At 39.6% G+C, this 24,889-nt stretch overlaps 1 protein-coding gene across 4 annotated transcripts in view; it reads left to right on the forward strand.

Moving 5' to 3' along the window:
• ADK (adenosine kinase) overlaps window positions 1–24,889 on the forward strand; it is a 560,116-nt gene that overhangs the window by 79,438 nt on the left and 455,789 nt on the right. The gene's annotated exons all lie outside the window — the stretch shown is intronic.

Raw genomic sequence — 24,889 nt, forward strand, 5'->3', positions numbered from 1 at the left:
GTTATCATTACCACAGTGCTTGTGGTGACCACATAATTGCCAGCCATGTGGCAGCATTCCTTGGTGAACATGCTATGGAATTTGTTGGTCTTTCATCCTAATAATAGAAAGGCTTGAGTACAATGATAATCTGCTATTCTGTCTAGAGAGAAGGTGGTCTGGAGAAGCTGGAACATAAAAACAGAGAGAAAAAAATGCAGTTTTTAAATTTTGTTTTGTTTTAAAGCTGTAAAAATTATGAACATGTCTAATTTATCAGTACTTTGGGTTGACTCTTCTTGGTAAAAGATTGTGATGTTGGCATTTTAAATTGGAAGGTTGCTGGAGTTGGAGTTAAATAAACTCTGAAATTGAATTTTGCAGTGTTAGTGAAACTATTCAGAAAATAAATTTTCTTTCAGGAGAGAAGACATTTTACCAATTCATTACCAAATGCAGTCTATAAAATAGTAATGTGATGGTTTTAACAATGCCACAATTTTAGTTACAGGCCCATCCATATTTGGACAAGAACACATACAGGCAAATGCGTACACATTTTGCCGGTAGTTTAAGATATGAATGAAATTAATTTCTGACAGGTTGTAAATGCCCAATATAACATTTCAAAAGATATATAATACCTTTTTGAAACCATCCCAGAAACTTACACGTCAATTACTTGAAACCACCCACTGCTTTTAATAGACCTGCTTTGTGTTACAATGGAATTCCTTGATAGTTGTGGATATAGCGTGGGTTATATCCCAGGGCTCATACTTGAACGTTTTTTTCCTTTAAAATCTATTTGATCATATCTTTATTGATTAGTGAGGCAAATTATTGTCCTCTTACAAAATAAATTTAAAAAATGGATGAAGCCTTCCTGTTCTTAATAATCTCTGTTTGAGTGTATTAAAGATCTATTGATGTCTTTTAATGGTGGGTAGAGCATTTGATTCAATCTGATGTTGCTTGAAAGGAACTTGCAGGGATATTAACAAAACATACTTCCAAGCAGAGTTTTTTTCAGTGGAAATGCTGCTTCACCATTTCTTGAGTTGCTGAATTACATATAGCTTTGAGGGTACAGGAGCCCTCTTCAGGCTTTGGTATCCTTTCTCTGGCTGACTTGTTGACAAAGTCAGAATCAGTTTAGTGAGGGAAGAAACGTATTCACAAAACAGTGTACAATGGTAGCCATACATCTTAACTTCACTATAACTTTATGTGATGACACTTCCTTGCGGTGTCCAGCTCTGCGAGTGACCATGTACCTACCTGCCTCCAACAAGAGCAAGTCTTTCTTGTGGTCATTGGATATCCACTTTGTGACGCTGCCAGACACTCAAGCACTCTCCTCTGGCCTCTACCAGCCCTTACTTATGCCCTTCAGATACCCCAGTCCCTGTACTTCTCAGAAGTATCTCCCTGTACTGTCCAGCCCCTATCACTGGACACCTACGGTATTTGCCTGGTTTGCTACTCCCTGGGCAAAAGTATATGCACACCAGCTTGAGTCAGCCGAATGTACGCTGCAATATCACAGCACTGTAATCTATTCATAGTGAAAACAAGAGTAAGTTTGTTAACTAAGGTAAAGACTTAGGAGATGGTGAGTAAGAGTAGTAAGTACAAGAAGTTACAAATGAAACAAAAATATAATGCTTCTGCTAGGCTAAAACCTAACTTTAATAGGCTAACCTTGTCTAAAGCAATTTTTCACCTAAACGCTTTCTTGCAGTATTTCATCCAAGGTTGGTGGAGATACTGTTTTCTTGAGTATGACAGCAGATCTTGGTTACCCCCTCAATGCAGGCTGAAGGGTGGCAGTCCTTACATCCCAAAGTTGACTGTTTTTTGTCCCCAGAGTCAGGATGACACGGTGGTTTCTTGACTGGGGTGCTGGCTCTGAAGTGTCGTCCTCCATACTCCTGTTTTGTTTCACTTCCCTGCCCCTACCATCTACCTGATTTTTCCTGTTGACTTTCCAATATAAATGGGGCTTCTTTTGTGTTTACTTTACAAAGCTTAAATTATTTATGAACCGAGGCAGGTGATGCCACACCCTTTGGTTTGGCAAAACCAGCTTGCTTAACCCTTCCTGAACACAAATTCTAAAGCAGGGGTGGGCAAACTGCAGCCTCGGGCCTGCATCTGGCCCTTCAGATGTTTTAATCTGGCCCTCGAGCTCCTGCTGGGAGCGGGGTCTGTGGTTTTCCCTGCTCCATGTGTGCCGTGGCTCTGCACAACTTCCAGCAGCAGCAGCATCCTGTCCCCCCCTCCAGCTTCTATGCATAGGGGCAACTAGGGGGCTCTGCATGCCGCCTCTGCCACAAGCACTGCCCCCATGGCAACTGTAGTCAATGGGAGCAGCAGGGATGGCGCCTGCAGACAAGGCAGTGCACCGAGCTGCCTGGCCACGTCGCCACACAGGAGCTGGAGGGGGAACTTACATCAAGCAGCTCCCAGAAGCAGTGGCAAGTGCCGTCAGGAGCCTGCACCCTTGACCCCCTCCAGGGCCCCAACCCCTGTGCCCCAGCCCTGATCCCCCTTCTGCCCTTCGAACCCCTCAGTCCCACCCTTCTGCACCTCAGAGTCCCCAGCCCAGAGCCCTCTCCAGCACCCTGAACTCCTCATTTCTGCCCCCACCCCAGAGCCTGCACCCCCAGTCAGAGCCCTCACATCCTCCTGCAGACCAACCCCCAATTTTGTGAGCATTCCTGGCCCACCATACAATTTCCATACCCAGATGTGGCCCTCAGGCCCAAAAGTTTGCCCGTCCCTGTTCTTAAGCCTATTTTCAGTGCATACATACAACTGTTTAAATGTCACCCATATATACATCACACAAGGACTGAGGATCAATCTGTTGTAAGCTTCTATTAGGCACCTCATATGACCCTTTTTGGGTAAATGCTATGAAAACAGTATGTTGAGTGTAATGAATTTGTCAGGCCTGATAGGAGTTGCTGTTATAGAACAGTGACACCTTTGATAGTTGACATTGAGGAGTACTTAGGATAACACTTTCACTTTCTCAGCATACTAACAGGTTTCAGAGTAGCAGCTGCATTAGTCTGTATCCACAAAAAGAACAGGAGTACTTGTGACACCTTAGAGATTAACAAATTTATTTGAGCATAAGCTTTCGGGGGCTACAGCCCACTTCATTGGATGCATGCAGTGGAAAATACAGTAGGAAGACACATACACATACGCAACATGAAACAATGGGTTTACCATACACACTATAAGGAGAGTGATCAGCTAAGGTGAATTATTATCAGCAGGAGAGAAAAAAAACGGTTTGTAGTGGTAATGAAAATGGCCCATTTCCAGCAATTGACAAGGAGATGTGAGGAACTGTGTGTGGGGATGGGCGGGAAATAAGCATGGGGAAATAGGTTTACTTTGTGTAATGGCCCGTCCACTCCCAGTCTTTATTCAAGCCTAATTTAATGGTGTCCAATTTTGCAAATTAATTCCAATTCAGCAGTCTCTCATTGGAGTCTGTTTTTGAAGTTTTTTTTTTTTTTTGTAATATGGTGACTTTTAGGTCTATAATTGAGTGGCCAGGGAGACTGAAGTGTTCTCCAACTGGTTTTTGAATGTTATAACGTTGACGTCTGATTTGTGTCCATTTATTCTTTTACATAGAGACTGTCCGGTTTGGCCAATGTACATGGCAGAGGGGCAGTGCTGTCACATGATAGCATATATCAGATTGGTAGATGTGCAGGTGAACAAGCCCCTGATGGCGTGGCTGATGTGATTAGGTCCCATGATGGTATCCCCTGAATAGATACGTGGATAGAATTGGCAATGGACTTTGTTGCAAGGATAGGTTCCTGGGTTACTGTTTTTGTTGTGTGGTGTGTAGTTGCTGGCGAGTATTTGCTTCAGGTTAGGGGGCTGTCTGTAAGCAAGGACTGGCCTGTCTCCCAAGATCTGTGGGAGTGATGGATCATCCTACAGGATAGGTTGTAGATCCTTGATGATCTTTGATGTTGCGCTGGAGAGGTTTTAATTGGGGGCTGAAGGTGATGGCTAGTGTCATCCTGTTACTTTCTTTGTTGGGCCTTCCTGTGGTAGGTGACTTCTGGGTACTCTTCTGGCTCTGTCAATCTGTTTTTTTCACTTCAGCAGGTGGGTATTGTAGTTATAAGAACGCTTGATAGAAATCTTGTAGGTGTTTGTCTCTTTCTGAGCGGTTGGAGCAAATGTGATTGTATCTTTGAGCTTGACTGTAGAAAATGGATCGAGTGGTGTGGTTTGGATGAAAGCTGGAGGCATGTAGGTAGGTATAGTGGTCAGTAGGTTTCACATATAGGGTGGTGGTTATGTGGCTGTCGTTTATTAGTACTATAGTGTCTAGGAAATGGATCTCTTGTGTGGAATGGTCCAGGCTGAGGTTGATGGGGGGGGTGGAAATTGTTGAAATCATGATGGAATTCCTCAAGGGCTTCTTTTCCATGGGTCCCTACGATGAAGATATCATCAATGTAGCGCAAGTAGAGTATGGGCGGTAGGGGATGAGAGCTGAGGAAGCATTGTTCTAAGTCAGCCATGAAAATATTGGCATGCTGTGTGGCCATGTGGGCACCCATAACAGTACCGCTGATTTGAAGGTACACATTGTCCCCAAATGTGAAATAGTTATGGGTAAGGACAAAGTTACAAGGTTCAGCCGCCAGGTTTGCCATGACATTCTCGGGGATACTGTTCCTGATGGCTTGTAGTCCATCTTTGTGTGGAATGTTGGTGTACAGGGCTTCTACATCCATAGTGGCTAGGATGGTGTTTTCAGGAAGACCACTAATGGATTGTAGTTTCTTCAGGAAGTCAGTGGTGTCTCGAAGCAACAAAAAAACGTCAAAAACAGACTCCAATGAGAGATTGCTGAATTGGAATTTATTCAAGCCTAATTTAATGGTGTCCAATTTGCAAATTAAGACTGGAAGTGGATGGACCATTACACAAAGTAAAACTATTTCCCCATGCTTATTTCCTCCCCCCCGCCCTAGTTCCTCATGTCTTCTTGACAATTGCTGGAAATGAGCCATTTTCATTACCACTACAAACAGTTCTTTTTCTCTCCTGCTGATAATAGCCCACTTAACAGGTCACTCTCCTTATAGTGTGTATGGTAACACCCATTGTTTCATGTTATCTGTGTGTGTGTGTATATATATCTTCCTACTGTTTTTTCCACTGCATGCATCCGATGAAGTGGGCTGTAGCCTACGAAAGCCTATGCTCAAATAAATTTGTTAGTCTCTAAGGTGCCACAAGTACTCCTGTTTTTTCTCAGCATAGTGTTAATAATAAATAGTAATGTGAGGAAAAAAAGGAACACCATAACGGGGAGAGGGAAAATGTGTCAGCTTCTTTGTATATGTATGTAAGTGCACCTCTACCCTGATATACCGTGGCCCAATATAACATGAATTTGGCTATAACACGGTAAAGCAGCGCTACCTGGGGGCGGGGCTGTGCAGTCTGGCAGATCAAAGCAAGTTCAATATAACATGGTTTCACCTATAATGCGGTAATATTTTTTTGGCTTCCAAGGACAGCGTTATATTGGGATAGAGGTGTATGAACAAAATTGTGCTTATGTTTTTTTTAAATACGTTAGATTGTGATAAGATCACCCTGTTCACTTCAGGTTCTAGTTAAAACCCCCCCTCCTTTTTTTTTTTTTAATGCTTCATAGTGTGAAGTTATTCTATTTCATGATCCTTTTTTCCATCTCTTTCACTACTGGCCGCCTTTGTTCCATCACAAGTTTCTACCACTGGCACAAAAGTCTTCTCCAGCATGTGGCTGTTCTCACCTTATCCACTCAATCTGTTTTCAGATCTTGCCTGCTGGTTATTCTCTTTCAATTGTCCTTTCTCTCTCGCTACTCAGGGCCCTTCTCCCCTTATATTATTACGTAGTTCTGAAGTGGGTAAATTTGGATCATATGAAAGACTAGACAAAATGTTTCACTTGTCAGACATTACTTAAATGTGTGTGCTGTAACAATCCTACTTCCATTCCATAAGTGTACATAGAAAAATTATGTAACAGTGATTTCATCCAAAAGGAAATAAAAAAATGTAAGAGTATTGGATGACTTCTTCCTTTTTGCATAAGAGTGATGGTGGCAAATTGATCCTCTGTGTATGTTTGGTTGTTTATATCTTTCACTAAAATAGAGTTATGATTATTCAACCTCTTTTTTCCCTGAGTTTAGTTCTTTCGCAGAATTTAGCATCTTACTTATCACTCAAAACATTACAACATCTTAAAGTGTTAGCCGGTGTATCTGCATACAGATGAAAATAACTATCCTTTTCAAGTTGATAGCTCTACCTGTCAGTTTAGTTCAATGTTACAGGCGTGGATATTTTTCAAGAAAGCCACAGACTTCAGGCTTCAAAAATAAGTTTTCTTATAGTGAACTAATTGAGTTCAAATGGAAACGATTTTTTGTATAGTACCTGAAGAGTACTGAGAGCTTTACCGAAAAAATGTAACACGTTTTATTTACAAACATTTTGAAGTGTTTTTGCCTCGGATTTATAAAGAGCATTAAATTTATTTGTAAGTCACGGTAGTGTACCCCAGGCATTAAAACTACTAGTGCTGCAGGCAAAAGATAGGCAGCAGCAGTTAACCTAGTATACTAATCAAAGTCATTTGCATGTAGGACATTAGCTGTGATGACAGAACATGTAAGGACATTATAGATGTATTTAACCCAGAGTACCCACTGAATACAATAGAAGTACATCTTAATGAAGTTTAGTCTGGAGGTGTGGAAAATGCCACCATTCTAAGAGATAAAGCCCAAGCTGAAAGGCAATATCGTGTCTACGTAAACACACATCTTTATTCTGGGCAGTACTGTGCACATTGTACTGTGTACACAAGTTTTATTTGTGTAATAGATCTTGACCAAACTTAACATTTAATGTAAACTTTTCCTTTTGAAATAGTTCAAACTTTATACTAAAGCCTTCATCTTGTCCTGCCGTTTTAAAATGTGAGTTACACAGTAGTTTATTACAGATAAGTTGTTACTGTGAGAGTAACGGTGCCAAATAGTTGATCAAAATTTAGACTTCAGTACATAGAGATTTTAAAAACAGCAATGAGATAAAGTCCCTGCTTTACTATTTGCTGTACCAGTGTACCAGATAAGACATTCTTTGTAAGCAATTGAGGGCATTGCTTAATATTTAACTTTTTAAAAAAAAACGTTCAGTACAAAAATTGACACTCTCCCCCCCCTCCCCCCATCTAGCCATCAGCTGCAACAGAACCCTACTCTTGGCTCTATGGTGATATTGTGAGGTAGAGCTGTAACTCCCAGGGTTCAGATTTATAAGCCATTGACTTTAACAGATGAATAAAGTACTCTGCTCCTGCTGTGGAAATGAGGTGTTCTCCAGTGCCTCAACTGTCTGTTCATATCTGACCCTGCTCAGTGGAGGAACTCTCATGGATCGGTGTGACAGGCTGGTCCAGTGCAACACAACCTTGCTCATCTTGATGTTTGTAATGAATAATTTTTTTTATTTTTTTTGGATAAACACTTGTTCAAGTTAAGAATATCCTATTTATTGTCTTTTCTGCTAACTTCCTAACTTCTGCTACTCTTAAATAGACTTCCCATGAAACTGTGCTACCTGTGTTACATGCACTGCCCAGAACAGTTTGTCACTTGAGTAATGGAGTTTATTTAGCTCTGAGGCTGTCTCTGCCTCAAAGAGCTTCAGTTCTTGCTCAGTTATCTGACTGTGCTCATCTGTTTATCCCCATCTTACCTTCCAGCAGATGATGAAGCACTGCAATTTTTTTTTAAGTGTCAGTTGTAAGAGAAGGTGCAAAACCTATGTTCCCTTTGGGCAGAGGTGGTAGTGGTAGATTATTATTATCTTGGTTGCAGATGAACACCCAGATGTTTCTATGGGTTGCCAGATCCCAGGAAGTGGCCTTTAACCTTTGTGACATACGAGTTTTCTGTCTCCTACCCAAATGGAATTGATGGTACTTCACGTCCTAAGGGATGGGTGGGGGCCGTTGTTTAATGCTCTCTGTAGGCCACCACCTAGAACTTGGAGGAAAATCCAGAACTCTATTCCACAAGCTCATTCTAGAAATGTGGAAATGAGTGTTCATCTAAGGAGACTTACTTAATATTTATCTTAACATATGTTTTCTTTCTCTTCCAAGAAAGACTCTTAAGTGCTTTCTTCTCAGAATGGTGACATGACACTTTGCTTTTATTAAATAAATTTTATGAAAAAAGATTTCTCTTGACAATGTCCCTCTAAATAATCTTTTTCTTGGCTAGAATAATTCCCATTTTTAATGCTAGTGACAATAACAGAGATCAATTTGACAAAATAGTCCGATACGCTTTTTTTTTTTCTTTTCTTTCCCTGATGTAAACTGCTTTTCTGACTGTGATTCAAGATCAAACATCTTTTTGTTGGGAAGACGAAATTAACTCATTGCAGCTATTAATGATGGTGGCCTGATTCAGCTTGTCTTGGAAGTTAAAGCAGAAATGCTATATTGTTTACCCATTTCCAAATGTACTTATGGCTAGAAATGTAGACTCCGCCTTTATGGGCCAAAGATCATTATTTAATGTTCAGACATTGCTGAAATGGTTGCAGCAAAACCCTGAGAATTTGACTGGCTGTATGAATTTGACTGGGTAGATGATCTGACGGTGCACAAATGAGTGTGTTCAGAGCATTGTTTAAAACTTGGTAACATCTAGTCTATAACAGTATTTTAAAATGCTGGTTTAATATGTTTGGCTGCTGGTCACACAGTATTAATTGTCTGTCTGGTCTCAAACCACTTTTAATTATTTTCTTTGAGGCCTAAGTTGAAGCAAAAGGGAAGATTAAATAGGACCTGTGGTGTTCACAACTGGTCATCTTTTCAAACTACTGGTCACAACGTGATGGAGAAAAGACAAAGTTGTCTGTGAGTTTCCTCTTTTTTTCAGTCCCACTGCTGTAAGTGTGCAGTGGGGAGGAAATTGTGCATTTCTGTGAGTTGCAAAGTCTGTATATGATCCAGAGTGGCAATTTGTATTGCTTTTTCCTTATTGTGCCCCTGTCACAGACACTTGCTTTGAGTGAAGTTTAAAAGTAAAAACAACCAATATGCTGAACATCAGTCCAAGTATCAGTAAAGTCAAAATTCCCTAGAATAAATGGCTATTTATGTAAAAATAAAACATTAAATCAGACATTCCCTTACTGAGTCATCAGCCGCTTTTCCATTCCTGGTGTCCAAGTAGTCTTAGTAGACTAGTAATCAAAATGAATGCCTGTGCACACACAGTAACACGTTAAAACAAACAAAACCTTTTAGAAAAAAACCTATTGCCAAAACCAAAATTCTCACTAATGGATTTGGACACATAGCTGCAGTATGTGAAGCAGCGTCCTAAAAGCATACCCAAGAAAGGATGACATTCTACTGAAGTAATATATATATTTTTAAACAAAGACTAGGCTATTAGAGCAATTTGTTTGCTTAGTTGTCTTTTCTACACTATTAGATTTTTTTTAAAGTTGAATATGCAGCATTTTCTTCTATCCTGCTGTCTTTCTTATATCTATGCTTTCATGCCTGATATTCTGAACACTATACAAAATCCCTACTGTTAAAGAATGTCAAGGTCCCAGAGTTGAGGCACTTCAGAGTCTGGAAGTCACAAAGTAAAGATTATGTGCACAACTTTAACTGTGCCTGTATTTGTGAGTGTATTGTGATACTTTTAATTACATGATCACATACTACTCTTTCTGTAGGACCGACCCCTGCTTCATTCAGTGGACAGGATTGATGATTGTTGAAACAGGCACCTGTCCTTTCTTTAAAAAACAAAAACTATTGTTCAATGTTTGGTCTCAAGTCTCATTCACTTGTACAGCAACCAAAAGCTGCACTAAATAATATTTGTTTCCTGTATCTCCACCAACCTGGATAACTTTATTATTATAATACCGTAGTGGGAGTACTGCATCCTCTTTCCAGATATAGAACACAGGCAACGAGTGATGAAGGTCCTTGGTTAATATCGCACAGAAAACCTTTGGCAGACAGGAATAGAAAGAATCATAGCTCCTGACACCCAGTCCAGTGTCCTCACAGGACCACAGTATACACTCTTTCTTGCAATGCACCTCAGCCTTACTGTGTTCCACAGAACTTGTGAGTGAATAAGGCAACTCTGGACCCTAGACCAATTTGCTACACAGCCTTTCCTCATTGATTGTCCAACATATGCAGTGATGGAAGGAAGTGTCATGGGTGGGCTGGGTAGAGAAGAGGAGGTATTCCAACCACCTTACTGTTCACATTGAAACCAACAAGCTGTAGCACACAGACAATGCCACCAGAGGGCACTGCCTACACTTGAACTGCAGATTGCTTGCAAATTCTTCTGCAGTTTGTTTGCAGTTAGAGTTTGCAGCCTGAGCCCTGTCATCTGGGGGTGGGGGGGAACCCTAGCCCCACTGACCAGAGCAGGGGACCCCAAAGACTGTAACCTGAGCCCCACCACCCAGGGATGAAGACCTCAGGCTTCGGCTTGAGCCTTGGGCAGTGGGCTCAGGCTTCAGCTTCAGTCCCAGCAAGTCTAATGCTGGCTCTGGCAACCCCATTAAATCTGTGTCGCTATCCACTTTGGGGTTCTGACCCACAGTTTGAGAGCTGCTTCTTTAGGCGGTATTTCCTGTGGTACCTAATCTCCACAGTGTTCCCTGCAGATGGCTCTGCCTGCCTTCCTGGTGACAATGTGGCCATGTTAGCCATCCCAGGCTCCTCAAACTTGGGTTCTAGTCCCACAGATCCTTCTACTAGCCAGATGAGTTCTTACCAGGGTCCTGACACCTCAGGGGCTTTGTTTCAAGTTGCTATCTGGTTTGTTCCATCTGTTCTGCTGCTTTTGGCTGCCAGTCATTAACATTTAATATTCGGTTGTTGGTCCTCTATTGTATCTCTCAGGCAACTTCATTCATATCTGGACAGTTCATACATATGTGTATACTCCATCCCTTATTTACCTGTACCAGAGGTAAAATTAACTCCTTCACAAGCAGTGGGTAACAATACAAAGTTGGTAAACTGAGTCACACATATTTTAATAAAAATATTAGAAAATGCCCATAATCTCCATACAAGTTATTTTCTTTGTATTTAAAGAGCATGTTAATTATGGCATTCTTACAATTTGTGTGTTAATTACCTTGATTTGCTGCTTGTGTTTCTCAATTAGACTAGCACTATCCTTTTCATTGAAATAACTGCTATATATGGAAGTCTCAGTAGAAAAATGTCCTTTTTGATTTAATATCTAGTGTCACAATTTTTTGTTAATCTTAATTTTTATCTTTTCTAGGTTGTACTAATTCAACACTATTTTAAAATAAACAAACTGTAAACTAGAATTATCGCTCTCTTAAATTGTCAGTTTTCACATGCTAACTATCAACTGATTTGAATCAACATAGTGTGATGGTTTTATGGCATGTTGTCTGTGTTTAAAAAGGAGACTAAACAATGGCAACAGCTACTCTGGCTCAGATGAAACATTGCGTAAAAGTTTGGTGGCTTTGAGTTGCTGGGTAGATTTGCTATTTAGTCCAAACAAAATTATTTTATCAGCAGTAAACATTACAATATTTGGTGGAAAACAGGTAAATGTGATGAAAGAGATGGTTCGCCTGGATGAATTTTGCCTACTGCTTTGCAACAAACCTGACAAGCCTTTTCTTTGGGTTATTGGCTCCCTCTGTAGAACTTGTTTAAAATTGCAGTTTGACATTTTGCCATATGACATTTAAAATGCTTGCTCATCTCTCTAATAAACTAAGAATTTGCTTATTTGTGCAAATACTCTTTTACAGTAGCCTGGAAAATTTCCTCCAACTTTAACTTTTTCATGTACATTTTTTTCTAAATGCACCACTGAGAGAGAAATAGGGCCACACAAATTTATAAAACTTCTCGTAATTGGAAAAACTCAGATACATTTTTTTTTTTTTCAAAAGTGGGTGCCTCAAGACAGGCTCCTAAACCCTAGTTGACTGTGAGGCACCCATTTAAAATTTTTATTTGTTCTTGATCCAAGATGAATATCTAAATGTACTTATGAAATGTTTTACATAATCTGTTTTATGTATTGTATGGTAAATCTAATTTGTAGCTTATTTATAAAGAAGTCAAATATTGCAGATTGACTATGGATATACACTTTTTTTTTAAACCAAACCTCCTGACTTGGTATTCTAATTAATATAGGATACATTAAAAAATATGAAATTTGCTGAACTATTCTCCAGCACTGCTGTGAAGTCAAACACAACAACATGACCCCAATGTGTAAAAACTAGAAAGTGAAAAAGACTAGTCTAGTTTTGCCTTGCAATCTAAGTGAAGTGAAAGTGGTAAAGTTAATACCATACCACTAATGACTTTCGGGTAAACCATGACTTCTCTGAATAATAATGTTTTTTTAAAAAAATGGTCTTTGGGGTATCTGAAACAGTACAGTTTTCCATTAAAGTAATTTAGTTTAAATTATGTTGTCTGGAGCGATACAGCTACCAGTAAGGGTTTTTAAAAATGCTTTGTATCTTAACATGTTTTGAGGATTCTTCTTATGATACCAATTCATAGGTGAATGTTGAATTTTGTGAATTTAGCAATTTACCTTTTTTAAAAACAAACAAACAAAAAAACCCTCCAGCTCTCTGAAGGTACTGGACTGGTCAGTGACTTAATTGTTAATGCTGTACTATCCCATAAAGAGCAGTTGGGTGTAGTATGGTATTAAGGTTAGTAATATAAGAAATGGCTAGTGAAGAACCAGGAATGCATTGCCAGTACATAGAGAAGAGATAATGAGCTGATTTAAAGTTTTGTTAGACTAGGAGAGTCTGTGCTTCAAGATGACATCCCTTAAATGTAGGTGTCAGAGTGGTGCTGGATAACTTTCCTGGAGCTGGTTCAGAAGAACCAATGTGTAATAGAGCGTAGGCTCTAGGGCAGGGGCGGGCAAACTTTTTTTTTGGCTAGAGGGCCGCATTGGTTTTTGGAAATCGTATGGAGGGCCGGTTAGGGGAGGTTTTCTCCTCCAAAACAGCCAGGCATGGCCTGGCTCCGCCCATCTGCCCCCCCCCACTTCTCACCCCCTGATGCCCCCCCCGGGACACCTGCCTCATCCACCACCCCCCCGCTTCCCGTCCCCTGGCTGCCCCCCTGCCGCCCCATCCAACACCTGCCTCCTTCCTGACTGCTCCTCCAGGACCCCTTCCCACATTCAAGCCTCCTGTTCCCCACCCTCTGACCACGTCAACCCCTATCCACACCCCTGCTCCTTGACCACCATCGTGAACTCCCCTGCCGTCTATCCAACCTCCCTGCTCCCTTACTGTGCTGGCTGGAGCGCTAGTGGCCGCCTGGCTGGAGACAGCCATGCAGCACAAAGCATTGATCAGGCCCCAGCTCTGCAGCTGCACTGCCCCAGATGTGCAAAAGAGCTTTTGTCTATTCATTCTCATGTGTGAGAGAAAGAGAGAGGGGATTTGGTTAGTTCCAATTCAGGAATAAAAAAAGTGTCTGAACTCGCAGTGATCAGGGACAGATGGACCCCTTAGCTGTTCCTGGGGATTTTCCCTAAACTCAGATTAGATCAAGTTTTTGTCTTGTTGGAAACCTCAGGCAGGGAGGAAAAACGACCTTATCTTCAGTCAGTATATACTTTAGGGTGAGAACTTAATTTACACCAAAGTATCTCCTTCCCCCATAACTTCATTGATAGAAGAAATAGTCTCCTAGTCAATCTGGTTTGCTATTTCATCCACCCTTCCCCCAAGAAAGGTTTTGCAACCACCTTTACCCTTTGCTTCCCTTACTTATACCTCCAAAGTCACAAATGGTCTAGTAGACATACCAAAATCTTATTTAAAATTTACACCTTTGGAAGCTCTCATACCCCATCCCTGGGTTTATAGGCAGTGGCTGTGCAAGAAGATTCTGTACTCTGGAAACCTGTCCTTGTAGCATTGATCAGACTTTTCTCATTATCTTGTGAGCATGGAGCTCCTTAAACCTGGTAAACTAGTGAGATGAGTTGTTGTGGCCTTGCCTGGCCTTATATTGTAGATCTCACAAATTCTAAATGGGGTCACTGTCTCTTCAGCTAAAGGAACATGTCAAGTCAACATTTGACCATCAACCCTCACCAAATTTTTATAAAAACTGTCTTCTACGTTTGAGACAAACAGAAATATTTGTTTATATAAATTAAACAAAAATGACAGGACTCAATCTTGATAAACATCCACTTATAGTATTCACAAACCAAAACATGGAGGCATTTTGCCAGTGCATGAAAATCTAAAAGTGAAATTTACTCGAAAAATATCTAAACAATTTTGAAGTGATTTCTTTAGCGATTCAAAGCGAAAAGAAATGTCAATAGTGGGGAGGGGGAAACCTAGATTTTTAAAGTTTTTTCTATTTCAAGATTCAGTTACACAATGGAATTTTTTAACTTAGCTACCTCCAGAGTACACAGGGTCTGGAAATCAGTCTAGCATAGGTTTCATAATTTAGCCAGTAATGTGCAATAAATGTTGGTTGATTTAGCAAGTGAAATTGTCTTCCTTCTCTGTCCAGCTCTGTTCCTAATTATCAAATGCTCCATTTAAAAACGCCTAGATCAGGTTTCCTTTGGAGTGTGTAGATACAGTATTTGTGAGTTTTAAGCATTTGTTTGGCATGCAGTCCAGCACACATTTCGAAGTTAAAGGTTAGCAAGTAATGAGTAATTCAATTGCTAATGAATAATTACTTCAAACACCACCCTTCTTAAAATTTCACTTTGCAGAAATACATAAAAGATGATTGATTCTTCAAGATGGTTCTCTGCCTTGCTTTTTTTCTGCCCACCAGTACAACTCATTTTGCATTTCTTCCAGTGTGTTTGCTTTGAAAATTACCAGAAGAATGGGTCTCTAGTTTAATTTCATATCTGGGTGTGTCTCCTACTTCTCTATTGTACCTTTCTCTTCAGTTCAAGAGGTAGCAGATTCACAGGGAATATTTCTGCTAGCAGTTCCCCAAATAGTGCTGCTGTTCCAGGATGAAGAGTGCTCTGTCTGGCAGGAACAGGATATAAACAGCCTTTCTCCCCATGGTGCTCATGTGTCAGTGGCCCACCCTGAGCCACTTCTGGTTCATGCTGGCTCAGGTGGCTGTCCCTCTCCCTGTCTTCCCCCTCTTAAACAAAAGGGGGTTGTGTGTGGTGGGGGGAGTGCCTTTTAAGACACTATCACTGATTTTTCCCTTGTGGCCAGATAAAACCCAGGACTAGAAATTGCCCGTGTTTCTCACAGGTCAACGTAGAAGTGACTCCTGCTTGAATATTTTATAAAATGACATTTAAAAAGAAAACACTTCTGAATCCTCGTCACTCATTTGACAGCTGCTGTGAACTCTATTTCTGTACAAACTTGAATGAAAGAAAATAACAATGGACAAGTCAGCTTTGTTATACTCTAAAACATTCAGATACCTATATTTGCCATTAATATAACTTCACCACAAGGTGGCACTTGTTATGCATTTTAGTTTGGAAATGATTAAAACACTAAAGGCTGCCATAAAATCTGAAGTGTCTAATCATTGTAAAGTGCTTTGTTATGCACCCAGTAAGTCCACCCTCTCCCCCCAAGACCCTGCATTTGAACCTAGGATGCTACTGTAATGTGGACTTTTAAAATGGAGTGAAGTGAGAAGTGTGTATTCAATCACAAGTTAAGTCCAAAAAGTAACTGTTCTGTTTTATGCTGAGCATTGCCTATGCAGCCGTGTAAAACATGCAGGTTTAATATTTCTTTCTGTAAAGACCACACACACCTTTTGCTGTTAAAGTTCTCTAGTTAAGTACTTCTAGAATCAAAGTCATAATATTTATGAAGATAGTTTCATCACCTACTCTCTGAACGCAAGTAATTTTTCTGTTACTAGTATGACCTAGTCCAGGCACAATTATTTTAACATCACTTACACTGGTTACAGATAGTATGATTAACTAGAAACAGGCCACTGCATAGTAAGTAGTATAATTATGTGGCCAGCTTAGTGGAACTAAATCATGAACTTGACATAATACCTATGTTTTGCACAGACAGAGGAATAGATGGAGAGAAGAGTGTAAAAACTGCTTTTAGATTTTCTGCATTATCACATTTTAATGAAAAAGAAATACTGAAACTGGACTTCAGTACAAACTTTCCTTTGATGCCTTTTCAATTTAATAGTGATTAAATCCTAAACTGCTGCCAACTAATGTGTGGCATTTTGAAGTAAACACATTGAACTGTCCGATACTGGTACCTGTATATGTTTTTTTTATAACTAATTGGTAGTTCCTCTATAATATCTAGGTAGTTGAGTTGTCAAGATATAATTCCTGTTTTTTCGCAGTGTGTTACTTGTAAATGTATTGGCATTTTAGCAGTAAGAGATGTATGACTGAGTGGTCATATTATCCTTGGGGCTTACTTTTCAGTGCACAAGATGGTAGAGATTTTTCCATTGCATGTTAATTAAAAACTTTGAATATGAAAATCTTAAAATTTTAAATTAGGCTATTTTAAAAGCAAATTTAGTGCAAAAGAAAGGTGCCATATTTATAGCTTTGGAGAGTAAAAGACTGATCTATTCACACCTATATAATTTTGGTGTAACTCTGTAGACTGATTGCATTTGCATTACTACTAATGTTTACTGGTATGAAAGCAGATTTTCATCTGTACTAAATTCACTTCAAAAATTCTTATTTAATATCTTAGACTCTTTATGTGCAGAACAGGTTTAGCTGAGCAGCAGCCATAAAAATTTCCTCACCCTGTCCCACAAACATATCTCAGTTTTCTGGTGGGAGGACCATCTCTGCATCTGAGAGGGTAGGTTAGACTTCATGGCCCACTCAGTCTTTATTTCCTCAGCTGAGCCTGGCCACAAGGGTATTAATTAATGCTCAGTATGGTGATTTTTTAAATCTTAAACAGATGGCCATCTACTGGGGATGCAATTGAGACCAGTAGCCTATCTAATAAGATTCCAGGGTTGTCACCTGTCTCTGTCATTCTGACGCTTAGCATGTCTGAGTCAATGTGAAGTAAATGGAAATAGCGACAGGCATGGTTGGGGGCTCTCTTTTTGTTCAGAATATCACTAGTTTCAGTGATAACTGGGATATGCAATCTGTTACCGTCCAATTCTGTTACCATTCAATATAAGTTCTTTTGACTTTACAAGTTACACCCATGCGACAGGAAGACAGCATAGCTATGCCATGCTGAGTGCTAGACCATTGTGATATCAACCAGTCACCACTCTTCCTTTACAGCTAATTTCATACAACAATTTCATTGGCTATATGAAGACTGTACAGATGGTGGATTACTTCGCCCAACTGCCATAGTTCTTCAAAACCATCTACCAACAAACAACTCACACAATAATCTCAAACACACACATGCCCTCATGCAGCATACCCCCTTAAGTCACTCTCTGCACAAATCAGCACAGTCTCTCAGCATGACATGCACATTCACCTACTCTGACTCGCACTTAACAGTACAAGTGTTTTTACGCTAGTTTATGGTTTAATAGTTTTTAGACAGTTGCTTTTTCTTTCTTGTTTGATGAGAACTCCACAAGCATTAAACTAAAGTCTATGAACCCAAATATGGATAGACTTACAGTGTGTTGAGGAATGTTATTCTATATACCTCATCTTAAACTTCCACTTCATTATTATGGAGACACCAGTAGTAACCCCATAGTTCACACTAAGTTCTGTGATTAAAGAAAGGATTAATTTTTTTTAAACATATGGGAAAATACAGTGTATCCTCAAAATTATGGCCTTTAAGTATAAAATGAATTTTCTGGAAAATTGCAAGTAAATCCATTAACTAGTTTTGGAGCTGAAATTTATTTTACAGTGGTTCCTTTACTATCTAGTCCTTTTTTTTTTTTTTTTTGTCCCAGATGGTTTTAGCTGAATAAAGCAGATGCTTCAGACCTCCCATATAATTAGGTCAGTGAAATCTTGAGCATAGGCTACATTTGAAAAAGAAATTGGGATGAATGTTCTTCTTCTCTGTCTAATAGCAGGGGAGCGCCAGATGAGAGAGAGAGAGAGAGAGAGAGAGAGAGAGAACAACTGAACTTTAGTCTCATTGGGAATGATGGAAGGTGGTGCCCATTGTGAACAAAGGCAATTCTTTGAGGTTTTTTTAAAGAAAATTTTATGATTGTCTCCGATGACAGAGAAACTTTGTTATAAGTAAATGCAAAAAATATTAATTAGTACTAAAATATTACTTATCAAAAGCTACCTTTTGTGCCAAATCTAGCCATAAGGTAAACAAGAAGGAGGGGGAAATTAGTATGAATCCACATAAATGCCTGCATGCAGGGGATGAGGGAGGAAGAGGAAACTTGAGGAGGTTTGTTTGCAGGGCTATGTGGGGTGCAGGAGGAAGGGGGGATTTGAGGAATTCACCAGTACAAAAGCATAGTGGCCAGCTAAGTAGAGTTTCCTGCTACTTTGTTTTGCCAAAACATCACAAAGCAGCTGGAGTGTATACTCACTTTCCCAGGGACATGGAATTTGGAATGTATGTACAGATGCATAGTGGGAGGTGCAAGAAGGAGGTGAAATTTTGGAGGAAGGAAGGAGGGGAAAACTTTAGTGTGTATTCCAGCTGTGATGCATTTTTCTTGCAAACAATGCAGATGTAAATCCAGCTTAACTAGTCATTGTGCTCTCCTACTGGTGAATCGGACTCTAAAAGTTAAATTGCAAAAATAATGTAAAGTTGATATTAATATCTTTAGCTGCTTAGAAATATCACTTAACATTGTCTTTGACTTTCATGTTTAGTTTTAGTGGATTCAATTTTAATTAAAAAGGAAATTCCTTGTGACTCCATTAGGGTGGAAGAAAAAAAAATCGGACATCTTTTAAAAATCAAGTTGATCAAATCTGGCACCAGAAGTACTAAAATGCATGTGATTAAGGCACATGGTTATTGCATAGTGTCCCTACAGGTTGTTCGTATATATTATGAACTATATATTTCCATATCTTAACATGTTTTAAGTTCAACCATAATTAAATACAGAAGAGAACACTAAACTTACAGTGCCACTTCAACCAAAGCATCAAATACTCCTGTCACTACAAAGCATTAGATTATCAAATGTTAAACCCAAATGAGTCAGCACAATGAGTTATCATGGATTGAGAAGATCAGATAATGAATGGATTGTGTGTGACCTAAAATGAGCTTAAGTGGTAAGTGAATGTCAGGGTCATGTCACATGTAGAGAGAGATCGGTGTGAAGTGTACATATAGATATGTTTGTCCAGGAGGATGTGTGAACACGTGTCCATGCATGACAATGATGTACTGGCAGTATAAGTGTATAATACACATTCAGATAGTGATTGTGTGTGGCTCTGTGTATATAGGGAAATGTTTGGTAAGGCTGAGGGAATAGACTTTGTTTGTCTGGCCTCTGCATTGCAAAATTGTTGAATATAAGTCTTATTCAGATCTGTCTGTGTACTTCTATAGCTCCAATCACCATAGTATCTGAGTGCCTAACAAGCATTAATTTATTTATCCTAGCAACAATAATTAACGATGAGTCTTGAAGCAGCAGGTTGATCTTCACCTTTCCTGTGTGAACATCCCAGTTAACAGTTCAGAGAAGATCATGTTGTTAAGGTGGTCCAAATTTCTGTTTTAGAGACTGAGGCAATTTATGGCAACCTTTCCTAATATGGAGGGATGTGAACCACAAGGTGGGGCCAAACTGATCCAGGAGGTTGAGGCAGAGAGGAGCAGTAGAGTAGAGGTAAACTGCATGCCTCTAGATCTACTTCCCCTGTCCTGTTCCCACATACCCCCTGCAAACATGTTTTAAAGCCAACTTCTTCTCACCCTGCTCCTGAGGTGGTCCTTAATGCTGATGTACGTGGGAAGTACTCACATGGAGATCCTCAGGCAGGAGCTCCTCAACTCAAGTTTCTCTTTTCTGCTTTCCTGATATTCACCTCTGCCATGTGTGCATGCAGCTGGGTGTCTTGAATGGAGGCCCCGATCCTGATCCCCAAGAGCTTGTAGCCTTCAAAGGAAATAAGAAAGTGAGGCCATCGGAAGAGTAAATAGGCAAAAATTGACCAACAATAGAATAAGAAAGATCGGTGGAAAACAGACAGAAAAGCGTATCGAGGACCAGGCTTCAGAAGTGTGGTGGCGCATGCACTAAGTAGATATCGCGTTCAGGCTCCAGTCAAAACAAAACCGGACTGCTGGTTTTGGAGAAGATTCTTGCAATCCAGTGTGTACATCAGTAGCTCGATTTTTCAGTACTAAAATGGTTTTACACTATAAAGCCTGTAAATATTATGGGTAAATTAGTTAATTTATATCCAGTAGCTAGTTTTAAGTGCTCTATATTTAAGATGCAATTCCTCACTTCAACTGAGTTGTTTGTACTACCTTCCCCGCTTGGATTCCCTCTACTGTCAGAATGTAGATTCCTTCCAGGCCCATCTTGTTTCATCTCTCATCATTTCTCAGGCAAGACCAAAAAATCGAATGGTTCTCTCTTTAAATGAAGAGATTGCCACTGGATGGTGCTATTGTTATGCCATTTGACTTCTGTTCTTCGATAACATGGACACCATAAGCAACCCCTCCTCCCACCTCCCCCCAAAAAATCTGTGAAGCATTGTTAAAAGAAAATTTGGTATTACTGGGTCACAATACCAACGTAGAAATATTCATCCTTAACCTATACCTTTGAAAAGGTTGAGCAGAGGGTAACTGTCTTATGTGGCCTGTATTTGTGCTCTGCAGATTAATGTTGAATATAAACTTGACAGGGAGCCCACTGTTTGACAATACAATTGTTTTTATTATAGATGATCTTGAGGAAGGAGACACATAAGCCAATCAGCTCTGTAAATCTGCATATTCATAAAAAGTCTAATTATCCATAAAGAGATGCTGAGTTACTGAAATTGTCATTTGGAATGCTTTTCTAACAAGGGGATTGTCTTTTAAAACGGCAGGGGTTACGTAGTTAGCTATCTAATACATTTTTAAAAAAAGTTTTGACTGCTTTATGCAAATACAGTGCATTACCCCATATAAACGAGAAGGTAAATCAGCTTTTGAAAGCCCTTCATTTTTTTTTGAGGTGGGAAAAATGAGTCCTCCATATAAATTTGCATTTCAAGCAGTAAGCAATGACTTGAAAAAGTGCACACGCTTTTAAAGATTGCAATTTAATGATTAGGCTAAAGATGGAGAGTTAAAATGTCCAGAATGTTTTGAAATTTATCTTCAAATATATTGTATGAAGAATTGAAGATGCACTCCAGTTTTTCAGATATGCTGAAGTTAAAAATGGTATTGTGATTTTTATATTCTTCCTCCTTTCTCTCTTCCTTCGCTCCCTTTTCACCTGTACTTATTTCATTTGGTTGGATGTGCCCACAGAAGTTGCAGCATAAAACATAGGTTCAATTTAAAAGAAAAGAAATTGAGTGCTACCAATGCCAGTCCTTAATTTAGTGTCCCACATGGACTTGGCAAAGAAGGTGACCTTGTAAACGAGATGCATGTTTCAGAAGAGGTTTACTTGCTTAATGAACTTGCTCATCTCTTACTGAAACCAAAGCTGCTTGTTCCCTCCATTCGCAGTAGGCCAGCCCTTCAGTTTATCTATCATATGTCCACTAAATTTGTCCTGTGAATTTAAACTTACATTTGCTTGGTTATTTTTCCCATACATTTACTGTTAAAAATATATAGCTGTGCTTCTTCTGTTTGTTAATTCTAAAAAGTAACAGTTCCTCTTATGAAGAAATTGGGAAGCATGGTGTGTCCCAAGCCCTCTAGTCTAAAAGGCGAGCTTTCCTGTATAATTGCTTATTTACTCCCGGGGGATTTCTGCACGCTTGCAGAATTCATATCCCTGCGCAGAATTTCTTTGCTTCCCTGCAGAAAATGATAGGGAAACTGTGCAGGAGTGGGGGTGGGGCTGGGGAGGCCCATGGGCATAGTCTGAGGGAAGCATTGCCCCTCAAACAGAGGCAAGGCATACAAGGAGTCATGAAGGGTCACATGCCACTGCCTCCCTACCTTTTCTGCGAATTTTCAATTTTTTGGCACAGACTTCCCTGAGGTATTACTGTGTGGTATTGTTTTCTCTATTGTTTTGCCATATCTGGACATATAGCTCTGAAGCGTGTCCAGTGAAGACGCTCTATGCCCATGGGAGAAGCTCTGCCACCGACATAGCACTGTGTATGTGAGCACTTATGTCAGGGGCTCATGTGATTAGGTCCTATGATGGTGTCACTTGAGTAGATATGTGGACAGAGCTGACATCGGGCTTTGTTGCAAGGATAGGTTTCTGGGTTAGTGTTTATGTTGTATGGTGTGCGGTTGCTGGTGAGTATTTGCTTCAGGTTGGGAGGCTGTCTGTAAGCGAGGACTGGCCTGTCTCCCAGGATCTGTGAGAGTGAGGGATCATCTTTAAGGATAGGTTGTAGATCTTTGATGATGCGCTGGAGAGGTTTTAGTTGGGGGGCTGTAGGTGATGGCTAGTGGTGTTCTGTTACTTTCTTTGTTGGGCCTGTCCTGTAGTAGGTGGCTTCTGGGTACTCTTCTGGCTCTGTCAGTCTGTTTTTTCACTTCAGCAGGTGGGTATTGTAGTTTTAAGAATGCTTGATAGAGATCTTGTAGGTGTTTATCTCTGTCTGAGGGATTGGAGCAAATACGGTTGTATCTTAGAGCTTGGCTGTAGACAATGGATCGTGTGGTTTGTCCTGGATAGAAGCTGGAGGCATGTAGGTAAGTATAGCGGTCAGTGGGTTTCCGGTATAGGGTGGTGGTTATGTGACCATTACCTATTAGCACAGTAGTGTCTAGGAAATTGATCTATCATCATTTATTTATTTATTCCTCTGTGACCCTCGCCCTCTAAACCTGCATCATTCATTCTATTGCACTCAGGACAAAAAGGGAGGAAGGGAAAGAAATGGAGGGGAATACAGATTTCTAAATGGGAAAAATATATTTAAAAAATGTTTGAGAAATTTCTAAAAAAATAACCCCAAATATTTATTTTGAAATGTACAAAATGAAAATGTTTGCAATTTCACTGTTGTTTGCTATTTTATAAGATTTACCTAAGATTATCTGCTTATGATCTTCTGAGGAATCTGTGTCGGTTGTAGCAACCTAGATTTGAAGCACTCCTATGAAGTATTCTACTGAGCCATGCACCATGTTTCTGTTCAGACTGGCCTTCAAAATACAAGCCTGGGATATTTACTCCCAATAAATATGTATTGTTGATCAAAAGTGTATTTATAAGATGTAAGATTCTAAAATATCCTGTTGGAAGGGCAAAAAGGTTTTTGATGATTTGTCTTAATCAGAATAGAAATGTATTTTGCAGGACAACACTTTTTTCTTCTCTGTGTGCTGGGATTCACCAGTGGATAATAGGAGTAATAGTTTCCTTGGGCACATTTTGTTTTGCAGCTTTTTGTAGGATTTTTCCAAAGTAACGTTCTCTCACTTACATTAAAAGAAAGGAGCTAAAATATCTATATAACTTTTTAATAATTTTTATGACCTGTGAATGAACTAAGAATGAAATGTGTTTAACCCCCCCCCCCCCCGCTAATTGAAATGAAAATTATAAATTAAAGTGACTAGATAAGTGATTCAGGATATACCTTTCCATTTGTTTTTCTCTCCCATTGTTCATGACCACCATCCTGTATGGAGAAAGGATGTGGTTCATGTTAAATCCTCCAGCTTTTTGGTTGAGAGGAAGAATGATGTGGATAGTCTTGAGAGAGGTAGATGCCCAACCCCTTCCTCTCTAGAAATCAATACCTATACAACATATCCAGTCTTGGCCATTGAAAAAAGCATGAATCCCAGATACATTGCCAAATGGAGTTCTCACGTCTTTATTGGATGGGCCCTGCTCACTTAAGTTTTTTACTGTAGCTTTATTTTCTGACTGTTATGAAGCAACACATCACATACTCATGTTTTAATCAGTGAGAATGAATATAGATGGGGTGTTCGACAATCAAGATCTAGCAATATTGTCAAATTGCAGCAGTGGCTGTGTAGCATATGCTTTTAAATGTGTAATGTACAGTAGTCGTGATTTCATATAAAAAATTTGTTTCAGAGCATCGTACTTCAAATGTGATGAATAAGAATTTTTTAAAGATACCATCTGTTCAGGATTCTTATTCCTGGGTTTTAGCTCCTTTTTGTGAGACTGATGAAACTCCCAATTGTTAATGTTTTTGTTTTTTTCCTTTTTTTTTTTTTTGAGGTATTTTTCTCCAATATTTTTTGACATTCAACAATTGTGCTTCACTGTCTGCTTTTTTCAGCACAGCTAGTTTTAGTGTGTTGGTATCTGCTCTTTGGTTCTTGACGCATTCTGCATGGTAGTACCTTGGCATTACCATAATGATTCAACATCAGTATTTTCTCAGTATATTAATTCTAATTTATATTTCTCACCCCATCAATGGTTGATTTTGTGTGCTTCATTGCCAAAGTTCTGAGGGATGTTTCAGTACCCTGCGACTCAGTGCTCTGGTGCTAGTGCTTTTTGAAATGTAATTCTGGGCTCAATGCCTCAACACTGAACTTTTTTCTTGCTTCATGTTTGATACCATTATGGCTCTCTCCTTAGCGGCTGTAGCTCCTGGCAGGATAGAGATCTTTAGGTGTCATGT

Source organism: Gopherus flavomarginatus, chromosome 6, assembly GCF_025201925.1.
Source record: "Gopherus flavomarginatus isolate rGopFla2 chromosome 6, rGopFla2.mat.asm, whole genome shotgun sequence".
NCBI lineage: Eukaryota > Metazoa > Chordata > Testudines > Testudinidae > Gopherus > Gopherus flavomarginatus.